We start from the raw sequence: 21,391 nt of genomic DNA, 5'->3' as shown, positions 1-21,391 counted from the left end.
CTGGGTCTTAAGAAAAGAGAAGCTATTGTGCTATTCGCCCCTCCATTAGCCCTGTGGGTTAGAACTGCCTTTCTGGGGAGCCCTGCACCATGCTGGTGGCGAAGGTCCTAAGAAGAAAGGTGGACATGAGTAGTTGGCAAGAGAAGCATCTAAAAGAGCCAAATCTTAAGCTTAAGACATTCTAGAAGTGTGACTCTGGAGTAATTCAGAATACAGGAACAGCCTGAGGTTGTAGATCACAGCAGAAAGGAAGCAAAGCATCACCAAATTCATTCATTCATTCCACAAATATTTATTGAGTGCTTATGATGTGGCAGACCCCATGTTAAGTGCTAGGCATGCAAAAATAAACAATTATTTCTTCTCACTGCCTGTCTTACTTAGAACACGGCCACCATTTTGCCTAACTGCAAACTCAGTGCACAAAATCCTCTAACTCAGGAGGCAGAGGTTAAAATCGTTGTGAGTCTGTGGAGCACGAGGACATTGAGACCCAGAATGAGTCTTTTTAAGGTGGTGAGTGCCTAGCAGCACCTTAAACTGTCCTACCATCTCCCCTGAACACTGCACGCTACACACACACCCTCTCAGGGGCTCAGCAGCTATTCCAAACTGTAGCCGAAGTATGTGTTGACAACATTTCCTCCTTAGAAACAGCTCCATTTCACCCTATTGCTGATAATTATTATGAATAAGCTAACACAATCTCATATTTGACAGAATGGTCTCACTCTCCAAGAAGGGCCAGAAAGACGATTGAAAGTTTTCCAAAAAGAGGAAGAGATTCCAAGCAGAACTGAGGCTACGTCTCAACAGCCTATTCAATAAGCCTTCTCTCTTTCATCTCCCCCCTAACATGAGGATAGAAGCAGCCTGGCGTTTGGCAGGGAGACCAATGTCAACACTCTTTATATTTACTTATTTATTGGCAGTTTGGAAGGCAGCCACCATTTATGGTCCTTTATTCCCAAATCGAGGGAACAATGATTCCTGACAATGGCATCTCCAAGCCACCTGACTGGCCTCTCTCTGCATAAGCCAAGAGGGGACTGCGGCCAGGACGTTCACTGTTGGCCGCCATGTTTATAACACATGTAATACTACCTATACTCTAAAAGACCCCACCTGGAGAAGAGAGAGGGCTGCAAGCCCCCTGCCATGGTTGAGCTCTCACAGAAGCAAGGTTTGGAAAGGCAGAAACAACTGTATCCACACCCAGCCACACAACCCCAGCCCAGCCACGCCCACACTGGCACTCCATTTGGATGGTGTCACCGGAGTGTGATGAGAAGACCTTGGACAGGGGCCCAAAAGGTTTCATGTCCACATGGATGATAACATGTTTGGGAAAACTTTTCTTCTGAGAAAAGGCCAAATAAATTGGGATTTGTTTTAATGGAGCAAAATGAGAAAACTACGACACGGATGCCTTCAGAATAATCCCAAGAGAGTGAGGTTGTCTTTGAATGAAAGTAAACAGCAGTTCTCAACTTCCAGGACAGGCAGAACAAAATAAACTGGAAAATTTCAGAGCTGGATAAATCCTTAGGAACGATCTAGTCTGACCTCTTCAGATGAAGCTTTTTGGGTTTTTGGCATTTTTTTTAAAAGACGGTGGACTAGAAGCAGGTCCCCTAAGTGTAAATGGAGTGCTAGATTCCTACAGTTGGCTGACACCAGTCCTGGAACGATTAATTTAAACATTATGAGAAGCACAAATTTGTCACCAAAGGCACTCAACCCACAGGTCAAATTGTAGACCAAGGAAAGCACGTGTGTTGAGGAGCACAGCATATCCCTTGCCAGGAGTCGAGAGATGTCCCGAAACTTTGTGATGAGCTAAAGCAACTCTCAGTGGACTGCCTATTGTACTGCTTTAGAAAGCAAACTGACTGGGAACAGGGTACAGGGCAATTTTGGCCAATCCGAGTCACTGGAGGACGTGGTTTCATTAAGTGCTGGAGTGGGCCTCGTTATGAAATCCAGACGGCCTCTAGACAAGCAGCTCAGCTGTGGCCCCCCAGGTTGTCCCATTTACAGGCAATTTCGTGGGAAGCTGGTCACCGACAGACCATGTAAGTCACCAAAGCTCAGTTGGCCTCTACTATGGCTGCAGCATGAAATTGCCCGTTTGCTCCACAACCTCCAAAATCAGAGCAAAACTGCCACCAGCTGTGCTTGTAATTGTCTTTCTCCATTGCAAGTGAAGAGCAAAACAGCTTTGATGATAATGTGGGTGGAGGAAAATTTAGGGAACCTCTTCTCCACTGAGGGTTGACCGAAGTCCAAGTCAACTATACGACTCAAGTTCTCATCTGCTCCCAAAGACGACATGCTACGTAGTCCAATAGATGGAATAATGAGACTGGACTGGAGGTCAAAAAAACTGTATGTTCTATCTTTCTGATAAGAAAATGTACAAATCAAGACAGAAAAGGCATCCACAGGAGATATGTGAACTGAACAATTTCAGCATTTGAATCGTTAATCAGTGTGGCAGAAATGAGGTAGGTGATGTATTTTCAGTTCCTGAAGCTGCTTGCTCTCCTTCTCACGCTGTATCTTTGCACCCACCATTCTGTCTGCTGTTCCCCAATCCATCTTCTGTCTCTGCTTGGACAACTCCTGCTCATCCTTCAAAACCCAATACAAATATCTTCTCAGTGAAATCTCCCAGTGTTCCCAAAACAGAATTAAACACTGTGATATTATATATTGTATAAAATATTATATATTGTACATATTTATTTTAACACTGATCACATTAAACTGCGAGAAACAGTAAGGAAGAGGCAAAAGAACAGGAGCTTTGGGGTCAGAGGTAAGAGACTCTACACCCCATCTACTCCATTTATAAGCTCTGGGTCCTTGAGCAAATTGCCCAATCTTCCTGTTCCTTAATGTAACTCTATCTATAAAATGGGGACGATAATGCCTACTTTAGGATATTCTTGTGAAGGTGACAGGAGATTGGCAAGTAAGGCCTCTAGCAGGGGGCCTGACTCATAGTCAGTACTCCATCGATTAGCCCCCTCTCTTTTCTCCTGCCTCCAAAGACAGCAGAAACATGCTTTTCCTCATCGTGTCCTCAACACAGCACAAAACCTTGAACACAGTAAGGATTTATACATGTATTCATGCAATGAATATGATAACTAAGGACAAATAGGAGCTGGTTTTTAATCACAGGATGTAAGGCCTAGAAAGGGCCCTAACCCGATGGTATTCGATCCAATGGTCACCGTGGAGGAAGTTCAGAGACGGGAAGTAGCAGGCTCAGATGGAGCCCTCCTCTCCCACTCCCAGACCACGCTTTCCCTCTTTCTCCCTGCCAGTACATGCTTACCTGCTTCTACGTACTGGAGACCTTTCTGGGGCTGCGTCTCAGCTGGCCTCTTTGCCCCAAGACCTGGAGACCAGTCCAGTCTTGTGGCCGCTTTCCTACGAATCCCCACCGACTGTTAGTGGTTAAGGGCAATGTCTCATCGTCCACGCTAATATGGCTTCATTCAAATCGGAAATGATAGATGATTAACAGGCTTGAGAAAATGTGTTGTGCTACATTCAGAAAGGATGCAAATGACAGAAACATGCTGCCCTCTTGGATAGGCAGGGAAATGGCAGCTCACAGACCGCCTTACACCTCTGAGTCTGGCTAGACCGTTTTATGGCATTTAGCAGTACTGTGCTAAGGTACCCAAGGCATACCATAACTCTCACAAAACAGCGTTTTCATGTGCTAATGGCAACTGAATCAGAAACACATGGATTTAATTTCCTTCAAAATACCCACGGGTATAAAAATCAATGCAGGAAAGCCATTTGGCTAACTCTATTTGGGGCTTTTCTGAGCCCAAAAATTGTGAGAAATTGTTGGAGATGGCTGCCGAGCCCAAAATCCCACCAGGTCCAGCCCTCCCCACACACAAGCCTGGCCTAATGTGATGTGAAACCCCGGCTGTCTTTTTGGAGAGAGGCAGGTGCTTGCTGTGTGGTACCTTCACGGCTGCCATCTCCACAGATTTCCTGCTTTCTGCTATTAGTTCATTTGCTCAGCCTCTCCCACCACATAGCCATCAGGGAGATCTCATTTTGGCAGCAGCTCGGGGTCCCTGCCTGAGAGTTGATAGAGGTTGAGCTATTTGCAGAAATAATGCTTTCCAGACGTACTAAACAGTCCCCTTCTTTCCAGATGGAGTGGCATTAGTGTTGCTTGCAGCCATTTCCTCACCTTCTGGTACACTTGTCAGTTCTCCCACATGCACCACAAGCCTTCCGTATTCTGGGGATGTCGGAAAACTGCTCAGACCCTCAGCTCCTCACCACCTGCATGAACAATTGTACACATGCATGCACGCACTCACTCATTCACGCGCGCGCACACACACACACACACACACACACACACATTTATACAGCCTCCACTCATGTATGCACATACAGTTTTCTTCCCCCACCTCCTGGGAGTCAACTTAGATTTTCCGGGAGAGCTAATCACTAAATATGATAGTTTAGCAGCTCAGGGAATTAGACAGGCATGAATACAGGGGACATCAAGGAAGTCCCTGGGCTGTGGGGACTGTTTCCACCATCAGCAGTCATCGGCGACAACGTTAGTCACGTTAGAATTCACGCCGCCTTTTGGTGGCCTCTAGTTTTCAATGTCGGAGGGACATGAGTGAAGAGGTTACTGCCTGGACGAAGTTAACCTCTTAGGAGCTGGATTAAGTGATATGGCCTGTACATGACACACTTTGGATGCGGGACCCCTTAAAATCCAATCCACGTGCTATTTCCTTACTGAGAAACTGCCCAGCTTCCAAACTGCGTTAACTGTGGGTGTTCTAATATGCCCAGACCAGAAATCGGGTCCTTCACCCAGGTCGCGCGCAGAGGTTCTCCCCGCTCCCTGCGTCCTGGTGCTACTGTCACCACTCATGTCTTTAGCCCAGTGACCAGACGGAGCTCTGGGCCACATGGGCAGAAGTTCAGGATGGAAACCGCCCTCAGTTTTCTACAACTAAGTATCTCCTTTGGCTTGCCATTCTGCTCCTTTTCTAGTTCCTTCCTGAAGCTGAGCTGTCCTTTGCGGGGGAGAGGCGTTAGAGCAAGGGGCCGTGACACATGCACGCAGAGCTCCCCTTGCCAGTCTTCTCATCTCTCAGTTTGGCTGACTTCTGTCTCTGTGTTCAGGATGGATGTGCTCTCCCAAAAATCTCAGATCTGTCTGTTTCTGCTTTCACAGAGGAAAGACTCATGCATCCTAGAGTGGATGAAGGCGTTGGGGTTAGCCTCTCCGAAGAGCCTCACATCGGAACCTCTCAACACTACTCCATACTGTGAGTCAGACTGAACAGCTGAGGCCAATTATTAAGCACAATAAAGACAGGATGAAACAGACAATCCATTAAAAAAAAAAAGTACAAACCGCTGGATATCCTGTGTGATCTTGGACAGGTTACTTAACCTCTCTGTGCCTCAGATTCCTCACCTGTAAAGTGGCATTCACACTAGTAAATACCTCACAGGCTTGTTATGCAGATTAAATAAGATAAGGCATGGACAGGGCTTAGTATAAGCTCGGAGGGGAGTAAGTGTTCTCTAAGCGTAGACTCATAACCAATCCGTGAGTTTTCTACCCCCAGGTACCTTTACTTCCTATTAGCTCCCAAGCCTTTAGGGACTGAAAAGACGCTGGCGCGCAGTCCAGCAATTGCCACTGGTAGATTTGACCCTTGCAACACTTCTGGGTCATCGTGTTCCTGGAGTGTGAGTTGAGTCACTGACAGTCAGGCCTGCTCCTGAGAGGCAGCCCTCACTGATGAGCTACGTTTTCTTCCGGAAAGGCACTGCTGGTCATCTCAGGGACGATCTCACAGGCTCTACCCCATTTCCTGGATCCCTACATGTCTTGATCTTGCTAGAATGGCAGAGAGATCATTTTGCCATTGTTGTACCCAACTGTGCTGTGTCCTTCCGATCAGGAGAAAAGGGAGCTCAGCAATCAAATAATTATTTCATTTGTTCAGCGGTGTATCTTTCCGTCTCGATCAAGTCTTCCTATGCCTTGAATCTCTCCGACCCCAAGCTTGGCAGATCTGCCTCATTTCTTAAAAGCTTCCAAACTTTTTTCTTTGATGATTCAGAACACGTAAGAGCAATAACAAAAGGCTTTTTACAAGTTACAACCTTTTTTTTTAACATTTCAAAATGCATCTTATTGCTTGATTGATGTACAGTTTAAAGTACAAATCAACTGTTTCATATTCATTTTCTTGATGCCCACACTCTTGAATTCTGGAAGTCCCAAAGAGCATAGAATATTACCCTCCCTAATTCTTTCTACTACTGCTGTTGATACAAAGAAATGAAATGTATTAGTCACCACCCATCAACTCAGGCTTCTGATTATACTGCTGAGACTTGCTCATTAAAGCAGGTATGGGGTGCAGTGGAGAAAGGAGGGGTTTCCATTTAGCCAGAGATGGGAGTAACAAGTTGATCAGCATGACACACCAGCTCCACAAGGGGGAATACCTTAAACAATTCCATCAACATTGATTTACTTTAACCAGGTGATATTTTAATGACTCAACCCCAGTGCTCCCTGGATGATATGCCTTCTCAAACTAAGAGAGCATACCACCTTTAAAAGAAAAAAAAGAAAAATCACTAAAAAAGCCAGAGAGTTGGCACTTGCAGATGAGTCGAATTCCCTTTGTCCTGCAGACGTGCACTGTGTTGGGAGAGCTCCAAGCGCATGGAGCTGATTTCTGCTGTCATCAGAACTGACCCTCGTTCCCTCAGGGGGCTCACGGCCTGTCTGCTACAATGACAGGGAAAGGAGCCAAGCTTCAACTTGGGGTCCTCAGATGTGCAGCACAACAGGCTATGACCAGCCCTGACGAGGGCAGCTGGATCACATGAATTTTTAAAGTAAAACAACTGATTTGGGGGCGGGGGGTGGGGGAGGACAGGGAGGCGTGGGTCTTACTTTTTCCCCCTGTGAAATCCCCACGGAAGAAATGCACGGACCCAGCATGTTGGTTTTGGCACCGGCACACACACTCCCTCTGTTCTGAAGATGAGCTGACACGTGCAGATTTGCAGATCAGCCATTTCAAAAGGTTAATTAAATATTACCATTGTTTTCTAAGCTATTAATGTATGTTCTTTTATTTCTTCATGTGAAAGGCTTCTCCCTACTCAAAAACCAGGGTTTGTATTTGTTTGCCAATCGCTTCCCCTTTCTAAAACATGGAAAGAGAATGACCAAGGGCAGAGGAGACAGGGAGAGGGAGAGAGAGATGGATACAGAGACTCCTGGGCCAAAGGCAAAGGCAGTTTGGAGCTGGGGAAAGACAGACTGTGGCTGGCATTGTCTGAAGTGGAGCCTCAGAAACATTCTCGGCTGCAGCTGGGGATTAGAATCAAGTCATCCAAGAAAGTTTCTAGAAAGGGTCCAGGAAGGAACCCCTACTCTCTCCACCTTTATTGATTTGCTGACATAAATGACCTTGTTGGAGCTCAGGAACTTTTCAAGCCTTGGCCTTCAGGGGCTCTGGGGGAGGGTCAGCCGAATGGCCAGCGAGGACTGAGGCAGGACAATGTCCCACTTTACAATGTCTGTCTGTCCCCTGCCCCCTCCAAATGATGTGGTTTGCTCCCTGCCTGGTGTATACTTAGGTTGGCAGGACGCGACCCTCAGTGCAAATGAGAGAGAAATTCCAAGATGGACGACAAGGGATAATAAGACAGAGGTCAGGGAGAGGACAAGGTTGTCTCCGGCAGGAAGTGCCACCCTCTGTGACTGCAGTTTACAAGAATCCTGAGCGCAATGAGCACAGCAGTCTGCAGGAAATCTCTCCAGACGACCCATCTTGCCGCAAGCAGGACATGTTTTGTTTGCAAAGTAATAATGCCTCCCTAGATGTGGGGAGGAGGCAGCTAACCTACAGTGTAATGAATGACAACAAAGGAGCAGAAGGAAGACAGGTGATGATGGAGTGCCATGGGCAGGGTGGGGGTTGGCACAGATGGGAAGGGGAGCGGGAGGGCCAGAGCGAGCGTGGTCAAGGATAAAGTCGGGAGAGTATTTCTCACACAGTGCTGTGCAGACACCTCCCCACCGCACCCACATTCACCCAGGCCATGCCGTCAATCTGGTGCTCCATCGCAGAGGCTGCCTGGCAGTGCTGCATGGTGCTCAGAGGTGTAGGCTCTCGGGCTGGGTTCCTTAATGTTTCTCCATTCCTGTCCCCATTTCTAAATGCAAATACACCGACAAATTGTTATACTGCAGGGTTAAAATGATTTTTTTTAAGTGCCCAGTATATAGAAAATGCTCTTGAAATGGGAGGAAAGGGAGGGAAATCGAGTGAGCATGGGCAAGCAGGGAGGAGAGGTGGAGAGTGCGGGCGTGGGAGGTCTGGACACCTCTACCCCTCGAAAGCCATCTGTAAGCAAGGACCCAGGGGCCATGTGGCTCTCGTCTCCTGTGCTCCTCACACAATGTCGTGCCTGCAGCACAGCGCCCAGCTTGCTCTCCCCGGAAGGTAGTGTTGCCCTGAGCACAGGTACCCACACCCAGAGCTGAGCCCTGAGGCTTTGGGGTGTGAGGCTTTGGGGGGACCAGGAAGGCAGGATGGAAGGTGCCAAAGGTAAACACATGCTTGCGCAGACTGAAGCTGTGAAAATGGAGAAAGGACGAGAACACGTGTCCTCTGTGAGCATGCGGCAAGTGCTGAGGGCAGCCCCAGAAGAAAGTGCTGGATCTCCTGTAAGGTTGGGGTCTGGCAGGGAAACGATGTAACAGATAGGAGGACCTACGGCTGAACTGCTTCCACGCAGGTAGGTCCTGGCAGCTACCATGTTCCAGGTGCTGAATGCAATGTCGGGGTGCGTGCACTGCAGAAGCCCCCGACCAGGCCCTGTTCCTCACGGAGCCTCTATCCCAGCATACGGCTAGAGTCTGAGAGTTAACCGCAGGGCCAGCGAGTCCCAGGGCACCACCTGGAGACTCGGGGTCTACCCAGGTGCTCAGTCATGGCAGAGCTGCAGAAAGCGCACTCCAGGCAGAGGAAACGCTGTCTGCGTCAGGCTGGTATGGCGCACACCCGCAGGGTGGTCTGCCGGGCCTGGTAACCACCCGCAGCCCCACATCGGCAAGCGGGCAGCAGTGAGGTCATGACCAAGTCCACTGGCTGGCAGCCACTGATGAGGGCGAGCAGAACCCCAGCTCCCTGGCTCCAGGCTAACCGCTGTAGAAGAGGCTCCGGGCAAGGCTGCCAAACTGGGCAAATAAAAATACACGTCTATCGCGTGGAAACTGGGGAGACGCTCATAACTAAAACAATGATACATTATTCCTCTGAAATTCTCATGGATCTGGGCATCGGGTGTTTCATCTGACAGCTCTCCTCCCTGACGCAAACGGGGCCCCCTCCAGACAGTGCTACCTGCAGGAGGAGTTAGAAGAGAACTAGCTGCCTCCCTCCAGAGGCTGAAGGCGCAGAGGTGTTTTCTGCCACCTGAAGGCAGCCAACTGAACAAGGGAGCGGACGGGACCAAGTCAGAAGTCAGTGAGAAGCAGTGACATACAGAGCAAGAGTGCAGACTGATGGCATCAGAGGCCACGGTGAAGTCTATTCTCTGCACTTCCTACAGCTTGGTCATTCTGTGTCTGCATGTGGACCCCCCCCCCGCCCCCCCCCCCCCGGCCCCAGCTCCTGTAGACCTGTAGACAGGCAGAAAGCAGAGGCCATTTAAACCATCAGCTCAATGGTAATAAAGTCAAGAAAACACACTCTTAGCACAAGGCTGGGGTTACTATGTTACACACACATGGTCAAAGCCATTTTACAAGAGGAAACAAGATTTCTTATCTGTATATCTATTAATGCTCAGGATGGTGACTTACATTTGATTTCCAAATTTAAGGAGAATACAAGCCAGAGTTGAAACACATACCTTCTTCCCACCCTGTCCACAGAGCCAGAAGTTCCCCTGCAGACCAAGCTGAAAAACTCACTGATAGCTCACGGACACCTGAAGTGCCTAAAATTTGCATGACAAATCATTTACCACAAATCATAGACCCTGCGTTCAAATCTATAAAGAGGTATTGCAAACTACTAGCAAGAAAAACACTATCGGAACGCCCACCCCCACCCCCTACCCCGCAATGGGCAAGGGCCTACTTGCAAAAGAAATATAAATTTCTAACAAGCTTATAAAAAAAATGTTCAACCTCATTGATAAGCAAATAAATATAAACAAAACATCAAATGGCCTTTTTAGACTATTAAATTGGCAAATTAAGAAAATCCTTTCGACTGAATGCTGGCCAGGGTGCAATAGAGTGAGCACTCTTTCGCATAATGGCACATTCCTCGGATACCAAGGACTTCTGCAAAATAACAAATGACAAGGAGTCAAGTGGAAAAATGGGCCAAGGGCTTGAACATGCGATTCATAGAGGGGATGAAAGTAGTCATGACAGCTCAGATGTAGATACAAGTTTCGATTTAGATCAGGATTTAGGTGGAGATCGGCGTTCATCCCCACAATCAGAGAAGGCCAACATAAAACAAGACATCAGTTCTTGGCCTAGATATCATAAGTACTGATGATTTCTATTCTGGGGAAAGGGCTTTGGGAAATAGCCAGTCTCTCACAAACTACTGGTAGACAATAAATATTCCCACAGCATTTTTACAGGATAATTCAGCACTATTAACAACTACCTGAAATCTCTGACATCTCCCGTTTCTTCTTTGAAGGTGGAAAACTATTGTTTACCCTTTTCTTGGTAAGAGGAAATTCCCAGTTCTAGTGTCTCTGGAAATAATCGTTACTCTGCGGTCCCCTCTTCTCTAATTTGCACGCGCGCGCACACACACACACACACACACACACACACTTTTAAATTTTTCAAACAATAGAGTTATTTTCCTTATATTTTCATCCATTTGATCTCTATTCTGGGCAGTCTTTGATGAATCATCTCTTATATTTTACCATTCCATTAAGAATGTGGTGACCAATGTAGGCACAATATTATTCTTATAAAACAAAGTTTCAATGCCAAAGACTGTAACGATTACATTTGCAGCAGAGATGGGGGAAGAGCGATTGTGCCTGAGTGGATGAGGAGCTGGCGTCCTGGAAATCCAAGCAGCCCTGCTAGTATACAGCTCATCCCTTTTGTCCCTTCCCTGGGATTTTTCCCACTGCCCCTTCAACCAAGCACCATATTCCCTCTTTCAAGATTTCCTTGGTTCCTGGGCAGGAGTCCCCTGTGCCTGGAATCTTGCCCCATCGCATCTCGTCAAGCTGTCTCCTGCAATCATCCAACCAGCTCCTGAGATCCCGCTTCCTGCACAAAGCCCTCCCCAGCTGAGAGCAAAGTGATTTTCATCCAGCTTCCCACCTGTTCTGAGCCATGATGCCTCCCTCTCTCCTCCTTCCATTGTTTGTACCGAATGGCAGGGGCTCAATGACATCCTGGCCACGGCACGGCTGCAGCGTCCTGCATGCCCTTCTTTATGCCCGCACGATGGCCGAAGCCCAAGTTTATAAATGTGCTCTGCTTGGATCAGCAAGGCGGGCGGGAAGCTGTGAGTGACCGTTCACGTTCTCCAGGGATCACCTTGCCAGGATCAAAGTTCCCTGGCTCAGTAAACGAGGCTCGCATTTAGGGTCAAGTTTGTTCCCTGCGAGACTTACTTGAACCTTTCGGTGCCTGCCTCAAGTGTCCTTGGGATGGACATGCTGACTTAAACTGTCAAGATCTCAAAATTAAACTAACAATAGTGAGTTAAGTGGAACGGAGGGCCGGCTTTCCTTTAAGTGGTTAAAAATGCCACTAACAACTGAATCTAAATATTAGAATCCAGCCTCCCACAAGTATAATTTCCTCTCTCGTGAATCAGCATCACTTTAATTGAACTGGGTCCCACAAAATTAGAAATCTGGTATCTAGGACTATAAAACACCTTTCGTTGGTAAAATAGGTGGGACGTTTTCTTTTAAATCTTTTTTTTTTTTTCAGATTTTGTCTCTATCCACCATTAAAATTAATTTCACACCCATTTTCCCCCTTGTGCCTTTGGGAAAGACGCTTGCTTTTATAGCCTTCTCTTCATGTCAAAACAAAAGCCCCCTTATACTTCTTAGAATCGCGAGATCCTTTCGGGTAAAGAGAAAAACAAATGTGCTCGAATTAAGGCGGCCAGAGAAGCACTGGAAGGAGGCCGGACAGAAGCAACCCTCCTCAACTTCCATGAACTGGTAGCTCGAATACTAATAGACAACACGAAACAGGAGATTGCCAGGAATCACAGCGTTTTCTCACTCACTCATCCTTAATTTTTTCCTAAAGTATTGCATGGGTTTTTGTAAGCCACAACCTGAATGATTTACAGTTTAGGGTAAGATACAAAGATATGTTCATAATATCATAAAATTATATTCTGTAGGCAACAGTGCTTCTGACGAGCAAAGGATTTTTTTCCCCCTCCTCTGTAGGGAAACAAGAGAAACAGAACAAACTCAAGGTCTAAATCTCAGCCAGGTGAGTACTGCTTTCTTATTTTATATAGGCACTGGCAAAAATACCCCAGGAGGACAAACAATAATATGTAATAAATTATAGATGCTAGACAATTGAAGGACATTATGCTTCAGGATTTCTGCCTTCTAACAAACTGGGGGGATGAGATGCCCTTTTTCATGGGTCTGCTTGCGGACTATTTGTTCATTCACACCCACTGTGTCGTGGGTCACCTGTGCAGGACCTTAGCAGACAGACTGTAGAAGCAGGTGAGTAGCCGCTGACTGCTGAGCCCTGCCTCCCTCCTCCTCAGGCCATCTGATTTGGTCCAAGGGCATCCTTGAGAGTGGAGAGATGAAGGATGACTCTCCTCTGGGTCACAAGGAGGGGCCACGAAGACCCGCAGGTCCCAGTCTCTGCAGAACCTTTGTCAAGCATCAAGGTCTCAGGTCCCTCCCACACCAAGCAGACAATCCCTTCCCCAAATCCAGAAGATCAGCAATAATTGGCTTGGCTTCTGGCCCGCGCCCTTCTGGTGCAAAAGCAACAACACAGTTCACTAGCTCTTTCTGATTTCTCTCCGCCCTCCCTTAAAGAGAATCCTCATGTCTGATTAAAATCAGTAATGCGCTCGTCCTGGAGTGAAGAGGTGCTATTTATTTCTGTCAAGTTCTGCTTGAAAGGTTTGAGGCTTCCTCCTAGCAGACATTTTACTAGTAAACAGAAAAGTTACCCATATTGTCATGCTTGCCCTGACCTGCAAGCTAGTGAACGATAAATCTTAATTACAGTTAAATGCCAAAGTCTGCAAAGGAGGAGGCAGCACTAGTGAACTGTGAACTGGTCCGACTCCTCCCGCGGCTGGGGTGCAGCTGCAGGAACACATAGATTAGTTTGTGATTTGTTTGTGCCGGAACAATCAGTCGAAACTATTTCTAATGAGCATTTCCAGTATTAGTGGACGCTCTGGCATTCATCCTATTGCCATGTCAGGTGCAGGTGGCATCTGGGAAGTTTTATGTTAAAGGACTTTCAGCATTATGCTTGGGTTAATAAGAAAGCGCTGTTTCTAAATATCTCGGCAGTTTTCCAAAATCGTGCTCGGGCTCCTGACATCTGCTCCGTCCATACTTGTTACCTTTGGGTTTATTCTGGGAACCGCTGAATAACCTTTTTGTTAGCAATCTCCTTTTTGCACCACGCAGGGCACCAGAGCACCAGGCACACATACACGGAAGGGCTTTTTAATTTTTTAATTTTTTTTTTTCCTGCCACCGTAAAGCTCATGAGCTCCTTGGTATTCAAGCATTTGCCTGTCATAATGCTAAATAAAGCCCTGTTGTCCCGTTGCCTGGGTCCTCTTGACGTACTGGCACCTATATGCAAGAATCGGAAAGGTGATTGCAGACATAACTCTGCTCAATGGCTTCAGGCTGTTCTATCAATTTTAAGACTGACAGGAGATCAGAGAGGAGAACTCAAGAAAGAATGGAGTTTGGACTGCTCGGTGTTTGTCCCATGAATCAATCTGCAGTCTACTCATATTATTATAGATGCAGACCGTGTTCTCACTGGGAGTCAATTGCCTGCTAGGGGCTACTGGGTAGTTTTCTAGACAGTAAGGCAGGCACCATTCCTGGGCCTCTGGACTCAGCAGACAGTGCTGGCAGGCTGAGGCTAAGGTGCTATTTCACTAATTACGAGGTGGGTGTGTAACTGGATAAGAGGGAAGGAGAGAAACCCTTTCCCAACAGAGGTGGGGTGAGGGGTTTACAAAATGGCCAGAAATCAGTTCTTTCAGTAGTATTTTTAAGAAAAATGACAGAGGGAGCATTATTCGATACTTGATGGCAATGTCGTTTTCACTTGGGATCTCATGCAGAGAGACCGCCCCCTTCCTGCCCTGGATGCTGGCTCCCCCAACACCCCACCCCCACCGCCCCTGCCACCCGGCTCTTCCCAGCTCTGGCACGGCCCCATCCTGTCACCAGCGGTCCTGTTTCCTGTTTGTGTTGCTGCTTTGTTGCTTCCTGGCGGTCACCCGGAGCCCGCCCTTCTGCTGAGCTTCCACCCTGGGACTGGCTCTCTTCCCAGCTCTCTCTCTTGCTAGCAAATCTTTCTCTGTCTCTGTTGAAACCCCTCGTTTTTTAAGGATCTGTCTCTCGGGCCTGATGTCTTTGCCACCAGCCCTCCGGGTGAGGGTTGGCCTCTCACACAGGCTCTGATACTCTACGGACCTGTGTCCACGAGCTAGTTCACAGCAACTACGCAGCTGCTATCTCACCTGCTCTTCTGCATTCCTTCGAGGAGGGGGCAAGGGTTGTTTTCTGCTTTGACTGATTGAGAAAGAGGCCCAGAGAAACACTGAAGCATTGGCGTGGTCCTGGGGAGCAGGCCGAGCACCCCATCTGCTGGCCCAGGCTGTACACAGGGAGAACAGCCAGCCTGCGTCCCGGGCCCGCTCCCACTGCATGCCACAGCCCTTACGTGCAGGCTGCACCTCACCTACACGAGCACTCTGTCAGGTAGGCGGTATCAGTGTTATTTTAAACCATGGAAACGGAGGTTCGCAGAAGTGATTACCTTGCCCAGGGTCATGCAGCTGGCACGTTTGTCTCACTGAACTTTTCTCTCTGCAGGTGCCACTGAGCTTCCCCCAGTGACACCCTGACTTCACCCAGGTCTCTGCTCAAATGCCACCCCCACAGATGAAGCTGCTTTAGATAGAGTGCTCTGTCCCGGACAGCTCTTTGTCACTTTCTGTCCCCTCACCCATCTTTACTTTCTTTGGAGCATCTATTGCTGCCAGATAACATATATAAGGTATATACTTGTCTAACTGTTGCTAGCATATGTATGAGGTCAGAGACTTTCGTAGTTTTGCTCACTGCTCTAACCTCCTGGTGCGTGGCAGGCACTTAATAAATATCTGCGGAAGGAAGGAAGGAAGGAAGGAAGGAAGGAAGGAAGGAAGGAAGGAAGGAAGGAAGGAAGGAAGGAAGGAAGGAAGGGAAGAAGGAAAGAAAAGAGGGAGGTTAGGAGGGAGGAAGGGAGGGAGGGAAGGGGCTGCCTTTCTTCCCAGCTTGAAGCTAAAACAGTCATGTTTGGCCAGGTTGCCAGAAATGACAGGCAACAATCCCACCTACCTATGAAAACTCAGGCATGGGGTGGCCTCCTTCAGATTCTACCATAAACCACTGGTAGATCTAGGACTAAACTATCAAATCCTGTGACTAACAGACTAAACCATTGCCAATTAGCCTAGCAGACGCTTCCCACACCCTGCAAATTGTGACTGGGAGCTGCTTGACTAAGCGTCTCAAAACTTTCTTCGTGTGCAAAGCAGAATTCTCGCCTAGACATCACTGATCCGACAAGCAACTTTGGTGAGTCTGGGAAGCAGCACATGCCAAGCCTGTTGAGTCGACCCACCCGTGTCACCCAGACAGGACACGGTAACCCTTACTGTGTTCCCTCTGGCCCCTCTCTAGATCCACACATTTCTTCAAACGTCAAAGAATGTGATTCCCGTTTGCCTTCATCCTTAGAAGATCCAAGAGGAAATGTTTGGGCCAGGACCCCACTAAAGACCCTCTAGGGGAAGCCCCAATCGCAATCCCACAAGTGCGCCAAGGCCTCTCAGAAAACACTCTCTCTTGCTGGCCCTTGGACTTATTACCTCAGAGCTGCGGACAGCCAGCTCTGGAAGGCTGGGAAGGAGGACAGCACATTGACAAGTCCATTGTTGGCCTCTCTTCTGGGCCCCGGAAAGAGACATATGCAAAACTTTAATGTGAGGCAGCAAATCTGATGTGCTAGACTAGACAAAGGTAAACACCCAACTGCTCTTTTTTCTTTTTTTTTTTTTCATTTTAGCAAATAAACTTAATAGAGATGAATCCCAAAAGAAGACTCACTCTAAACTTACGGCTTTCTCTCTTCCCTAACCATGGTGGGCCACTCGAGGAGGCAACTCGAGGAAACTTGATTGCAGGTGGTGGGTGAAGGGGACTATGAGTACGTGAGGCAGTTTTCTACTCCAGCTTCGAGGAGAAGGCATCTTGATTACACTAGAATACGTGTTTGAAGTGAATTAATTGGAGGTACCAGTGAGCTTTGAAGGATAAAAAAGAAAGGAGAAATCACAGTTGACAGGATCACAGAGGAGAAAATCAGGAAAGATTTCATGGAAGAAGTGGCTTCTGAGCTCAGTCTTAGAGGAACAGCAGGATTTTAATAGGCAAGATGGCTGAAGGGAAATGCTCTAGAAGGAGGGTGTGACATTACAGTGCAGAAAGTGTGAAGGGCTAGGATGATGGTGGAAAGGCTGGACAAGTTTGGCTAAGTATTGGGTTGCCCAGGAATTACAAAAAGATAAGTCTGCAAAGGAATTAGGGTGCAGAAAGCCTGTCAAAGGAGTTTGCACTTATTTTAAAAGAAAAAGGGAACTGAGTGGTCCATCCCAATGATGGGATACTAGTCTGTGTTAAGAATGGGAGTTTTAAAAATTTGATTCAAATTTAATTAGTGTAAATTCGGCTCTAAAAACTGATATTTGATTCAGTTATTAGAAAATTTTAAGATATGTTTAGAGAGCTTGGTTTGCGAATCATCTCTTACAACCATAAATCTTATGAAAGCTAAATGCAGATTAAGTAGATCTGACATTTACTTCCAAATGGATGTGGTATAACAGTGAAACACACACTGGATTTTGAAGGTGAGTATGAAGAAAGAATATACAACGTCGCGTTTGTTATTCTGATATGGATTACATTTTGTAATTATAACATCTTGGATTTCTTGGGTTAATTTTTAAATGTTATAAAAACGAAAACCAAAAGAAAAAGCAAAGGGAGCCATTTAAGGTCTTTGAGCTGGGCTGTCACACAATTAAAAGTACATTAAAATAATAATAACTTTGAGGAAGTGTGTGAGATAGATTGCAGGGAGGAGAGTCTGAGACAAGAAAGTTGATTGAAAGATTTTCTTTTTTCTTCTTTTTTTAAGGAGGGCACAGCTCACAGTGGCCCATGCAGGGATCGAACTGGCAGCCTTGGTGTCATTAGCATGACGCTCTAACCCACTGAGCTAACCAGCCACCCTGAACGATTTTCTTAATGGTTACAGCAGAAATAACCTGACTGAGTCAGAGACTTGGAAATATGCTCTTCACTCCTCAAACATGGCTCAGAAATGGACTCTGTTCTCAGGGATGTTTCCACCCGGCTAACACTAAACCTTAATCACTCCCCAGATACTTCACAGTCAGGAAAGTTCTGGGTTCTATTGGGAGGGGTCAGTTACTGTGAAGGGTCAAAGGTCACCTTGAAGGGTCCTGGACCAAACCTGACCCCTGGTTTGAACTGGAGGAAATCCTGACAAAGTATGTTATTGCATCTTGGGCTGGAATTTACCATTGGAAATGCAGCCTTTGTCACTGGCATAAGAACTGTTTTGCATTTGATGACATTTTCAAAATGGTGTGAAAAACCTTGACGTTTTTATTAGAAAATCTATAAAGCCCAAACAAATGGTTTCATGCTGCTTTGCCTCATTCTTCATAGGTTCATCGGCAATCCATCATCCCTCCCACTCCCCCTGAACCCATCAGCATCAACGTTTTGCCCATGAACAAAAGGACAACTCAGAGAAGGCTTTCAACCTTAGTGATCCTTTGCCTCTCAACTTTTACCCCTTAAATCAACTACAATCATTTCAATTTCACTGGATCCTTTCCTGAAAGGCTAAACAATGTTGACGCCTCCTTCCAGAAACTCTTTCTTTACCTTTCATGACACTGAATGAAAGCAGCTTGACCTGCATTCTCTTTAGTTAGAGATGGGACTCTGTTTCTCTGGTCTCCCTTACATGTGATTAAATATCTAGTTTGAACCAAACAATTGGGTTCAGAGCAAATAAATTGAGGCCCTCTCTCCTGAAAATATGATAACTCCCTTGTGGCCTCTTGAATAAACGTCTCATCTATCCCAAATATCCAATAAGGTAACTTGCCTCACTGTCAACTGTGGCCCATCCAAGCTTACTCCGCCTATCAGCCCTGCACTTCCTACCTATGCCTTCAATCTCCTTAGAACAAAGGTCGTTGGACTTCCTCTCCTCACCTCCACCTTGGGGTTTCTTCCCTGCTGACCCTCCTCCTGTTTGTGCCTCCCACTCATTGGCTAGGCTCCGTAGGCTCTCAGACATGGGAGTGGCTGCTTGTTCATTGGACCCTGTCACTCTTTTTGCATTTCTGAGTGATTCTGATGCCTCTGCCAACACCATCACCATTTGGGTCTTTCTTAGTTTTCCACCTCGCTCCCTCCTGCTTACAGGGATTAGTCATCTTTTCTCTGTGTTCTGTTTTATACTCACCTACTGATTTATGTCTTTTACCAGATTTGCTAGGTGGTCCCAGTTGGGTAGGTGGTGCGTTGGCGTGAGTTCTGGCTTATGGGAGTTTCATGTTTTTAATTCTCACGATATTCTTATGAAGTAGGGAAGGTGGAGATTACCATTGGCTCCATTTCCAAGATGATAATAGAGGCTCAACGAGGGTAAATCCCTCTTGTCAGGTTCCCCGGCTCCTAAGGACAGAGGTGAGACCCAGATCTTCAGCCTCCATCACAGCACCTTTCCACCACACGCCTTTCACGTCCTCATCCGCTGCTCAGCTGCGTCCTCCTGCCTGCCTTCTGGCCCCGCAGATCGCTCGTCCTCCGCTTGGCTCGGCGTCACCGCATTGCTGCCGCTCGTCCGCATCCTCTGCCGGCCAGCAGCACTGCGCACAGGTGGGGGAACAGACCAGCCCCAGTGCTGTGCCGCCTCAGAGCTGACTGCCGGGTTTGTACGTGCTCTTCACAGTAGGACGCTGACCTGAAATGCTGTCATCGGTTGCCCTCCACCCTCTCTGCCACCCTGCCATATCAAGCGCACACACACCCATCATGCCCAGGACACTGGCTGCGTAATGGCAGGACAGTCCCCGGTGTTTGGGACAGTCCCCAAACTACCATGGACTGTAAAACCTTGGAGGTTCATCTGTGGTGGTGTTGCTTTTTCTCATCCTCAATGTGTTTTTCAGCACTGCCTGTGAGCAAACAGATACTGGGCCGCGGGGCGAAGGAGAGGGAAAAGAAAACCCCAGGAGGCAGCTCAAGAAACTACCTGCATCAACTCAACTCATCAAGTGAGACAGACAACAAACCTCTACCGCACGTGAAGAGAAAAGCGGCCAAAACATTTATATAGACTGCTCTGCTGGGGGATTTTTCTTCCTAAATGGAGACTTTTGGAGTCATGTTTACTGATTCCTCTCCAAAACTAGGAACAAACCCAAATAGCAGGAAATGCAGTATTGCTCTAAAAGGCACAAATTAGCCAGGGGTAAGGGGCAATACCCCAAGCCTGGCAAGAATTCCTTTTATCCCCTAATCCATCTCCTATGTGACAGTAGCCAAACCAGGCAGGCACGCAGAGCCATGGAAGAGCAGTGATGCCCCCCCTCCTGGCACCTCACTCCAGGGAACCATCCACCACAGGGAAGCTGTACCATCTTCACATGAAACTTCAGTCAAGTATCCGGGTTTTGAATGCAGCTATGGAATTAAGGCAAATAAGTTTACCGAACAAGGCTAAGTGGGTTCAAGCTTGAAGATGATACTGGGATGGGCAGGAAGCGGGCAGGTAGTGGGTGAGAGCAGGCCAGCTGGCCCTCCTAGCATGACACTGCACCTCTCTTCCTCTGCCTGTCTGCCTTGGCAGTCTTGGCAAAAGAGTAAGACCAGCCCCCTTTCTCATCATGCCGTATGTCCTCCCCGAGAGAGCACTCATCTAGGAGTTAACTACATGGCTTCTTCCTTATGGACACAGTGGGCAAATCACAAACTCTCAGTGCCTCAACTTTAAAAAAAAAAAAGATGATGTCTTCCCTCTAACGGATTCCCAACCTTCTTCCCACCTTCCTCTGTGGGCACACACACACACACACACACCAGAAGCACCCGGAGGGCTGGTAAGAATTCCAAGAGTGCTGTGAAGTCCTTGCAAAGAACTCTGCATAAATATTCGAACATCTTTTGACAATGACCACACGGCTATTTGAGGTGATCTCATACTGTTTAAAAGAAAAGGAGTGGCTGCAGCTTGAGGCAAGTGGCAACCTCAACTTTCATTGGTGCCAACTCCCACGGGAGGTAGAGGGGGTGCCTCGACCTGGGCTGGGTACTGCCCATCACTTCAGGAAGCTGTTCCCTTCCAGAAAGGCAGCCAGGGGCTTGTTCCCATAGCAACATGGGAAAGTGGACTACGGATGGAGACTGGGAAAACTTGTGCTCAGCTACCCTTCTCCCCATTTGATTTTAATCTAATCAGCATGGATTTAACAAATGTGTTATATGTATAAATCATAGATAAACGTATATAAAATATGTAGACACTTGCGTACGTATCTATGCTAGATATATTGTTTGTTTGTTCTGAGCACACACTCCAGACACTACGACCGCATTGCACTACAGACCGGCATTTTAGGCAAGGATGTCCCACGATCGTTTCTAGATGGTAATTGCCCTGGCTCCCAGGGTTCCCAGCACGTCTGGCTGCTCTCTGAAAGCTCTTTGAGGGATTCTCATCATTAGAATTCCCTGAGTTTTCACTCCGTCCTTGCAAGCCATCTGGCCTCTCTGTACCGCAGCTGCCGTCCACCCTCCCCCTGCCACACACACCTGAGCCTTTGACATCCCCCACCTGAAGCAAATCCATCCAGCAAGGAAATCCAAAATTGTAACCAGAAGTGTTTTCTTTCCCAAAATCCAGAATTAATTCTTTTTTCTT

At 47.3% G+C, this 21,391-nt stretch overlaps 1 long non-coding RNA gene across 1 annotated transcript; it reads left to right on the top strand.

Annotated features, from left to right (window-relative positions):
* The first annotated feature begins 14,617 nt into the window (after window positions 1–14,617).
* LOC308506388 lies at window positions 14,618–21,001 on the top strand. The gene is made up of 4 exons (XR_013994698.1): window positions 14,618–15,376; window positions 15,814–15,939; window positions 16,045–16,383; window positions 18,121–21,001. It is a non-coding gene; the product is annotated as an uncharacterized lncRNA (long non-coding RNA).
* Window positions 21,002–21,391: the final 390 nt, after the last annotated feature.

The sequence above is a fragment of the Rhinolophus hipposideros genome (assembly GCF_964194185.1).
Source record: "Rhinolophus hipposideros genome assembly, chromosome: 13".
Taxonomy (NCBI): Eukaryota; Metazoa; Chordata; class Mammalia; order Chiroptera; family Rhinolophidae; genus Rhinolophus; species Rhinolophus hipposideros.
Note: the sequence above shows the minus strand (reverse complement) of the source record. Positions and strands in the feature narration are given on the sequence as shown.